This window comes from Humulus lupulus, chromosome 3 (genome assembly GCF_963169125.1).
Source record: "Humulus lupulus chromosome 3, drHumLupu1.1, whole genome shotgun sequence".
Taxonomy (NCBI): domain Eukaryota; kingdom Viridiplantae; phylum Streptophyta; class Magnoliopsida; order Rosales; family Cannabaceae; genus Humulus; species Humulus lupulus.
In genome coordinates this window covers 273,773,903-273,784,035 of record NC_084795.1, presented here as the reverse complement: position 1 = coordinate 273,784,035, position 10,133 = coordinate 273,773,903, and the positions used below count along the sequence as shown (strand labels likewise).

At 34.3% G+C, this 10,133-nt stretch overlaps 1 non-coding gene across 1 annotated transcript; it reads left to right on the top strand.

The window, feature by feature from the left end:
* Positions 1-434: 434 nt before the first annotated feature.
* On the top strand, positions 435-541 carry LOC133827740 (small nucleolar RNA R71). The gene has a single exon (XR_009890391.1). It is a non-coding gene; the product is annotated as a small nucleolar RNA R71 (small nucleolar RNA).
* Positions 542-10,133: the final 9,592 nt, after the last annotated feature.

The following is a 10,133-nucleotide window of genomic DNA, read 5'->3' as shown; positions in this document are numbered from 1 at the left end:
TATCATTTGGTTTCCCATAAGCATGAAGTGCATTGGCCTCCTCAGAAAAGGCTTTTTGGTAGGAAGGACATGATTGGGCATTATGGCACGGACTAGAACATATAGAACAAACATCTTTTCTTGGTTGTATTGGAGAGTTTATAGTTTGGCTTATGGCTAAAGCTTCTACTTTTCTCGCTAATTTATCTAAAGATATTCTTAAGTCTACTTCTTCTTTTACTTCATACCTTCCTCCTCTTTTTGGTGAATTAGTTGGCCTAGACCTAGGATCAAAATAATTCCATTGTTGTGAATTGACAGATAAATCTTCAAGGGCGTCCCACGCCTCTTGTCCTTGAAATTTTAAAAATTTTCTAGTATGCATAGATTGAATCATTTGACGATTAGAGGGAGTCAAACCATCATAAAAATATTTTACAAGTCTCCATTTTTCAAAACCATGATGAGGACATTTTAATAATAAATCTTTAAATCTTTCCCAACATTCATAAAACTCTTCATTATCTTTTTGAAAAAACTCGGAGATTTCTCTCCTTAGACTATCAGTTTTAGACATTGGAAAAAATTTCAACAAGAATTTATTATAAAGTTGATCCCAAGTAGTTATAGACCCAGTGGGAAGGGAATTTAACCAAGCTTTTGATTTGTCTTTTAATGAAAAAGGAAACAATCTTAGTTTGACTGACTCATCAGAAATTTTTTGAAATTTAAATGTTGAGCAAATTTCTAAGAAATCTTTGACATGCATGTAAGGATCCTCTCTATCTAACCCATAAAAAGATGGCAACAATTGAATGATTGCTGGTTTAAGCTCAAAATGAGTAGCAGAAGTTGTAGGTAAAACAATGCATGAAGGAGCATTAGATGAAATAGGTGCAAAATATTCAAGCAAAGTTTTTTCAGGCACAACATTTTCATCAACAGGATTAGCAATAGGTTCCATGATGCTCAAATTTTTACTAACACTTTCAATTTCAAACAAAGATAAACGTCTTTTTACTAATTGTTTTTTAGAGTTACGTTCCCAATGATGCATACAATTTTCACAAACAAGGCAACAAGGATAATCTCAAACAAACAATTTTCTGATGTGGAAGATCAGTTAAAACCGCAACCACAGAGCATACTTAGAATTCTTAGAGATTTCACAAAAATATAATTCTTATGGTTTACTTGTCCCCAGGCCTATTTGATTCCACTTACTCGCGCACTACTAACAACTCCCCGAGGTTAATTAGTAGAGGCGGATTGTGAATTTTGTTCAAATTTCCTTTAAGCAAAAATTGCTTATGGTGAAAGGACAAGATTTAGGTTTATCTTTTTTTTTTCAAGTATTTTTCACAATATTACACTAAAATATTAAAGAAGACAAAGAAAAATAAGGCAAAAATTAAATAAGACTAAAATTTAGGCAAGAGTAGGGAGGCATAGCATGCTATCAACCATAACAAAATTAAGGTAAAAACTAGGAGGCACAAGTGCCATCAACTAAAACATAAGATAGAAGACTAGGAGGCAAAATTGCCATCAACTAGCTAGGAGGCAAAATTGCCATCAACTAGTAATTTGCGGAAATTAAATAACATAAAAATTACAACAAAATAAATAAAGAAAATTACAACAAATGTTAGGAGGCACAAGTGCCATCGACTATAAAAATTAAAATGATAGATAGGAGGCACAAGTGCCGTCAACTAAAAAAAAAACAATAAATATAGAAATATAAGTATTTTTTTTTATGGGTGGTAGAACCGTCCCAAATTTTCTTTTTATCTTTTTTTTTTAGCTTTTATAGATATATATATATATTTTTAGATTTTTTTTTAAGTGCAAAAAATTAAAATAACTAGTAGAAGAATTTACTAACCTTGAGATAATTTTCGTTTCTTTTCTCTTGCAACTCCCCGGCAACGGCGCCAAAAACTTGATAGACCCAAAACGGGTATGTTTAAAATAAATCGCAAGCGCACGAATCGTTCATAAAGAATAGTGATCGTGTAAGCAAGGATGTCGAACCCAAAGGAGTTGTCTAAAATTGAAAATGAAACTATTTTAAATCAAAAATAATAAATTCTAACCTAGCTCCAAAGATTGATGAGTTTTAATATTATGAACATAAAATAAAAGATTGAAAAATAAAGCTATTTAAGAGAATAAAAATAAAGCAATAATGAGTTGAAAATAAGTGTTAAAAGAAAAGATTATTAAGATACTAGAATCCACAAAATGTAAGTTTAATAATATTTATAAGTATATTGATTCCCAAGTTTTAGTGATAGTTAAAATAATTTAAACTATCATTTTCCAAAAAGATTTATAATTTTAAGCACAAATTTCTTATAAAAAGATAGGATTTTTCTTCACTTTTCAAAATTATAATTTCAAAGCATTTAGTGTAAATCAATCTAATGAAATAACAAATAAATCAATGAACATTATTTATGAGGCAAAACATAATATTTTTGTTCTAAGCATGGATGTGTACAATTTAATGACACATCTTACACAAAGAAAATTATGTTTATGCACTAATGAAAAACAAAGTGTAAATATGTTCTAACAATCTAAAATACAAGATATTTAAGATGAAAGAAATATATGTAGAAGAAAAATCCATAAACTTTGTTGTATTACAAGGGAAATCAACATACAACATAAATATTACCTAGTTACAAGTTGCTTCATCATGATCTTAATAATCTTATGAAAAAGATTAGAAGCACATAACTAGAGTAGAAATTACAAAATAAATGACATACATACTTGCAAAATGCTCTTGAAAAACCCAAATGGAAGAGAGAATGGTAGAGAGAAAATTGGAGAAAAAGATGGTAACCAAAACATTAAGCCCCCCAAAATGGTCTTCAAAACCCTTATTTATAGCCAAAATGAGATTATTAAAATAATCAATTTAAATTAAGTAAATTGATTAAATTAATAATAATGTGGTAAATAGGGGTAAATTGTAGGAGTGATGATGATTTTGGGGTAAAAAGTGTATAGAAAATGGGTAAAAAGTGGCATTTTGAGCCTAGGGGACAATTGGTACACTTAGGCATTTTTAGGCTCAAAAATGACAAAATACAACATTAGGCTGCTGTGGCAGGCGGCTGGCATGCGTGGGCTTCTTGGGCTGGGCAGGAGGAAGGCCCACGTTTGGGCTATGCTGAATTTGGTGCTTGGCATGATGGTTTGGGCCTTGGGCTTGCTGAAGGAGAAAGGCCCACGTTGAATGGTTGGCTACATTGATGCTTGGTTTCATTGGTTGGAACGTTGATTGAAGGCTGGGTGCTTCAACGTGAGGATGGCTGAGTGTTGGCATTGATGGTGGTGTGAGCTTATGGTGGGCTTGAGGCAGGAGGCACGGGCCTGGGCTTCACGTGGCTGGGCCGAAAATGTTACAAAAATGCCATAATTTTCTTCACTTTTTTCAGTTTTAATTCTTTTTTTTTATCTTCTTTTCAAGCACAAAAATGCAACAAATTACCTACACAAAATAATATAAATTAAGTCATGATAAAATATTTTCAATTTATAAAATAAACCAAATTAATTATTTGAAAATATTAATTACAACTTAATTTAATTTAACATTTAGTTTCAATAAAACACACAATTTTTTTTTACTTCCCTAAACACAACAACTTAAATAATTAACTACAATTATTTACAACAAAATAACTATAAAAACACACAAAAATATATAAAATCAAAATAAACTTAATAAATTCAAAATTACTTAAAAGCTTAATAAATCAATTAAAAACTCAAGAACTAAGCAACAATTAGCATATAAAATATGGTAAAATAACTCTAATTTGTAGAGTTATCAATAGGCTTTGAATGGGGTGCGGGTTGATTATCTTTGTAACAAGATGGACATGATTAACATTTATGCTCCAGCTTGAGGGGGAGTGTCAGAATATATTAGTTGTATATTAGTTGTAGAAATTAGAGTTAATTGTATTTAGTTAGTTTCCTATTTAGTCTCTCTAATTTTGTATATAAATACATACTATTCTATTGAATATATACACAATTCATTCACCATATTTTACAATCATCTTCAGAGTTATGATTGCCTTGCCTATGCATGTACTCTTGAAACTAAACATAATAAATTTACTCCTAGATCTCGTGCTTGCATATTTATTAGCCATCCTCCAGGTATGAAAGCCTATACTCTACTTGATATAGTTACTAACCAAGTTTTCCATTCAAGAGGTGTTATTTTTTATGAGCACATTTTCCCTTTGACTCAATTAAGTTCTATTGAAACTTTTGATTTTGTTTTTTCAGCAATCATTCACCATCAATTTCCAATAATGTGGACATGCCTTCCGTACCTACTAATGCTTCAAATGAGCAGCCAATGACTACTTCTAAAGCTGGTCGACCAATTGTTCAACCACCACATCTCAAAGATTACATATGTGACTACTCCACTGCTCACCCATTAACAAATTTCATATCTTATGACAAGTTTTGACCTTACTTTAGAAATACTATACTTGCTGCATATACTTTATCTGAATCTAGTAGTTACACACAAGCATCTAAACTTCATACATGGCAACTAGCAATGCAAAATGAGCTTGATGCCCTTATTAAAAATCAAACTTGGAACATTGTTTCTCTTCCCCATGGCCATGATGTCATTGGCTACAAATGAGTATGCAAAATCAAATATAAGTCCAATGGTGATGTTGAAAGATACAATGCATGTCTAGTAGCAAAATGATATACTCAACAATAAGGTATAGACTACTTAGAAACTTTTTCCCCTGCTGCAAATTTCAATACTTTAAAAGTATTCCTAGCACTAGCTGCCAAAAACAATTGGAAACTACACCAATTGGACATAAATAACACTTTATTACATGAGGATTTAGATGAAGTTTACATGAAACCTCCTCAAGGTTATAAACCTAAGGGGGAGCTCTTAACGTTGATATCACTTCTTTTTGTATTACTTTTCATGCTTTTACAAAATCATTATTTATAGGATTTTCATCCTATAATTACAACCCATTATTCTCATTTACAGCCAATTTCATTCACTCAATTACAGCTATTCATTCCTAAAATAGGAAAGAATCACCCAAGAAATTAATCCTAGAATTACTGCTAATATCACAGCTAATATCATGGTAATTCAACACTCCCCCTCAAGTTGGTGCATAGATGTCACATATGCCCAACTTGTTCAAAAACTTTAAGAAAACTCGGTTTGATACAGCTTCGGTAAGGATGTCAGCCAATTGGTCTTCTGATCGGATCACCGATAGTTCCAAAATCTTGTCCTCCAATTTTTCTTTGATGAAGAATCTGTCAACCTCAACATGTTTTGTTCGATCATGGTGAACTGGATTATGAGCCATGTCACGAGCTGACTTATTATCACAATATAACTGGATTGGTTTCTTTGGTGGGTACCCCAAATCTTCTAGTAGAAACTTTAGCCATAACCCTTCACAAATTCCAAGTGCCATTCCCCTTAGTTCAGCTTCTCCACTTGACCGAGCAACAACATTTTGCTTCTTGCTCCTCCATGTAACCAGATTACCTCCTACAAAAGTGAAGTACCCTGAAGTAGATCGCCTATCATTCTTGTCCCCAGCCCAATCAGCATCAGTATATACATCTATGGTTTGTTCCTCTGTATTTTTAGAGAACATAATTCCTTTTCCTGGAGCAGATTTTAAATATCTCAAAATGCGCATAACTGCCTTCATTTGTTGTTCCCCAGGATTATGCATGAACTGACTGACAATGCTTAATGCATATGCAAGATCTGGTCTTGTGTGAGCTAAATACATCAGCTTGCCAACAAGTTTCTGGTATCTTCCCTTGTCAACTGGAACTTGATCACTCTTAATGCATAATTTCAAGCCTTCTTCAACAGGTGTATCAATTGGCTGGCATGCTGACATGCCTGTTTCTTGTAGCAGGTCTAGGACATACTTCCTTTGGGATAAGTAAATGCCTTTATTTGATCGTGACACTTCTATCCCAAGAAAATATTTCAAAGTACCTAGATCTTTCATTTCAAATTCCTTAGCCAGGTATTCTTGTAAAGCTTTTCTTTCCTCTAAATCATTTCCTGTGACCACCATGTCATCTACATAAATGATAAGGACAGTGATCTTCCCTTGTTGCTTCTTCATAAACAAAGTATGGTCTGAGTTGCTTTGTTGATATCCAAAGGCTTTCATGGCCTTTGTAAATCGTCCAAACCAAGCTCTTGGAGATTATTTCAGCCCATACAATGATTTCTTCAATCTGCAAACCTTCTGATTATGTTTTTCTGGCATTTTGCATCCCGGTGGTAGATCCATATAAACTTCTTCATACAATTCTCCATGCAAAAATGCATTTTTTACATCAAATTGTTGTAGAGGCCAATCAATATTTGTTGCAAGAGATAAAAGGACTCGAACTGTGTTGATCTTGGCCACAGGGGCAAATGTCTCTGTATAGTCGACTCCATAGGTTTGAGTGTACCCTTTTGCCACCTACCTTGCTTTAAAGCGTTCAATTGTGCCATCAACATTGTATTTGATAGTGTAGATCCATCGACAACCAACTGGTTTCTTCCCCGGTGGAAGGTCAACAAGATCCCATGTCTCATTTTTTTGTAGAGATTTCATCTCCTCATTCATAGCTGTTTTCCATTTGGGATCAGCTAAGGCTTCCTGCACACTGTTAGGAATAGATACAACAGATAATTGATTCATAAAAGACATATTTGAGTCTGACAAGCGATGGTTGGAAACATAATGGCTCATAGGATATTTGACTTTACTAGATAAATCAGGTTCATATGTAAGTTTAGGGATACCTCTAGTGTGACGTGGGGGTAGTTGTCTCTTGTGTGTCTCAGGAACATCTTCAGTAAGAGATTGGTGTGGTATGTTGGATGAGGTTGGGACTATATCCTCAATTTCTTGCTGAGATGGAGATATGCTTATTTCTTCAGGTATTGGGTGCTCATCAGCACTCTGATCCAATGTTATTCCACTTGAATCCAAGTTGACAACATTACCACTTTGATCCAATGTTATACCACTTGAATCCAAGTTGACAACATCTTGGTTGTCAATTTCATCATAGTTGAGAGTTTGAATTTCCTTTCGGTACTCCTCCTGAAATTCAGACTCGGGGAAGTACATAATGTTTTCATGGAAAACGACATCCATTGTGACAAATAATCGATGAGTTGGAGGATGGTAACATCTGTAGCCTTTCTGATGTGTGGCATACCCTATAAAAATACACCGTAATGCTTGAGGAGTTAATTTTGTGCATTGATGTTTATGGAGATGGACAAAAACTACACATCCAAAGACACGGGGGGGTAAATTAGGAACTGGTGGGGCAATCATTGCTTCGTTTAGTGTGTGGAGTGGTGTTTTGAAATCAAGGGTACTTGAGGGTACTCGATTGATCAAATAAGCTGCAGATGTGACTGCTTCTCCCCAATAAGATAAGGGCATATGAGCGCTAATTAATAATGCTCGGACAAACTCAAGCAAGTGTCGATTTTTCCGTTCTGCTACTCCATTTTGTTGGGGTGTGTTGGGACAAGTAGTATGATGGATCATCCCTTGGTCTTCCATATATTTCTGCAAATCAGTACTTTGATATTCTCCACCATTATCACTACGAAGAACTTGAATTTGAGTTTTGTATTGAGTTTGGATTAACTTATGAAATTTTTGGAATAGCGAATTCACTTCACTTTTGGATTTCATCATGCACACCCATGTCATCCTAGTACAATCATCAATAAATGTTACAAACCATCGTGATCCACCCAACGTAGTCACTTTAGATGGACCCCAAACATCAGAATGGATAATCATGAAAGGAATAAGACTTTTATTCAATTGTAATGGAAATGAAGCGCGATGACTCTTCGCAAGTTCACAAACATCGCACTGGAAACAAGACACATCAAATTGTAGAAATAAACTAGGAAATAATTTTTTTAGATATCCAAATGAAGCATGCCCCAAGCGATGATGCCATAACCAGATTTCTGCTTCCCTTTTTTTCTTCTCAACACCTACTGTCAAAGCTTGTTGGAGGCTTTCAATGCTTTGTGACTCCATGTCCAAGTAATATAGCTTCCCCCTCCTAATACCACAACCAATCGTCTTCCTGGTTTGGATGTCCTTAAACACACAAAAATCAGGCCAAAAAATTACAACACAAGATAAGGTAGTTGTTATTTGAGAAACAGACAAAAGGTTATAATCTAAAGATGGAACAACTAAAACAGAATCCAAATTTAAGGTATCAGTTAGGGTCAAAGATCCTTTCCCAATGACTGGGGTTGAATCACCATTAGCAGTAGAGACAAATTTTTGGTTGGAAGATTTAAGTGATGAAACCTGTCTAGAATCAAATGTCATATGATCTGTAGCACCAGAATCAATTATCCATGTACTATGCAAAACAGGTGTAGAAATATTTAAAACCTTACCACCATTGTTTGAAGAAATTACCAATGCCGAGGCTTGTTTAGTAATGGCATCTTCAGTTTTTGTTGCAGCAACTGCTGCACTGGAAGGGCCTTTTTTATTCTTCTTTGAGCGATTATGATCCCACCACTCTGGATAACCCACTAGCTCAAAACATTTATTCTTTGTATGACCAGTTTTCTGGCAGTGGGTGCACTTGAGAGATGACTTATCTACATGATTTTCATACCTTGAAGAGTTGGATCGATTCTTCGTGACTATGCGGAAGCGTCGTGATTTGCTAAGTTGAAGGTGGTTTGACGCACTGCCTCCCGAAGAACAATAGAGTAACATTCTTCTATATCAGGAATAGAATCTCTTCGTAGAATTTCTCTACAAATTTGTTCGAAATCGCCATCTAGTCCAGCAAGAAAAATGTGTACTCGAAGCCGATCAATCAATTTTTTATATGCAAGAACATCATCAGGATGCTTCATAATGATTTTATCACGATGATCAAGTTCTCGGAATATTTCCGTTAACTCTCCATAATATACAGAGAGTTGTCTGCCATTTTTTTTTGCAGCAAAGGCTTTTTGATTCGAAGAAAAAACCTGTAATTCATCACTGTCATCAGAAAATGCTTTGGCTAGAGCACTCCAAATGTCACGAGCAGTGGATAAACGCAGATAGCGTTTCATGATGTCTGGAGACATTGACATTAGCAACCATCTCTTGACTTTTTGATTCTCAGCTTGCCATTTGTCATAACCATCATCTGATTCTGCAGGAAGTTTTTTCTTCCCATGAATGTAGGATAATTTCTCTCTTTCAGTGATGTGCATCTCCATAATCTGTGACCACACATCATAGTTTGATTCTGTAAGAGTGATTCCTGCATTGAACATGCTTTCAGACTGAACAAATACGGGAGCAGATTTTATTGCCGAAGGTTCACTAATTGTTTCATTGTTCTTGTCAGACATTTTTATGTTATTGAAGATTCAAAGAATATTGACCAGGAAAGAAACAAAAAATAATAATAATAAGATCTGACAAATTGGGCCAAATAACAAGTTTGATGAAAGAAATATATATATATATAGATATATATATGATGAAAGAAATATATATATATATTAGTGATAATAGAATGATATCACCACTTTGGATGTGATTTTAGTGGCTGAAGCGTGACAACAGAGGACCATGACCACGGCATGTGTAATTCAGAAAAGCTTTCTGTTCAAGGTTTTTTTTTTTTTTTTTTTGGAATCAATTTTGGCCAGGCTCGGATACCATCTTAACGTTGATATCACTTCTTTTTGTATTACTTTTCATGCTTTTACAAAATCATTATTTATAGGATTTTCATCCTATAATTACAACCCATTATTCTCATTTACAGCCAATTTCATTCACTCAATTACAGCTATTCATTCCTAAAATAGGAAAGAATCACCCAAGAAATTAATCCTAGAATTACTGCTAATATCACAGCTAATATCATGGTAATTCAACAGGAGCTACCACGAAATCCCACTTGTAAGCTTAATAAAAGTCTTTATGGTCTCAAACAAGTCTCTAGACAATGATATGCTAAACTTAGCACCACTTTAATCAAAAAGGGTTTTACCCAATCACCTTCCGATCATTCACTTTTCATTA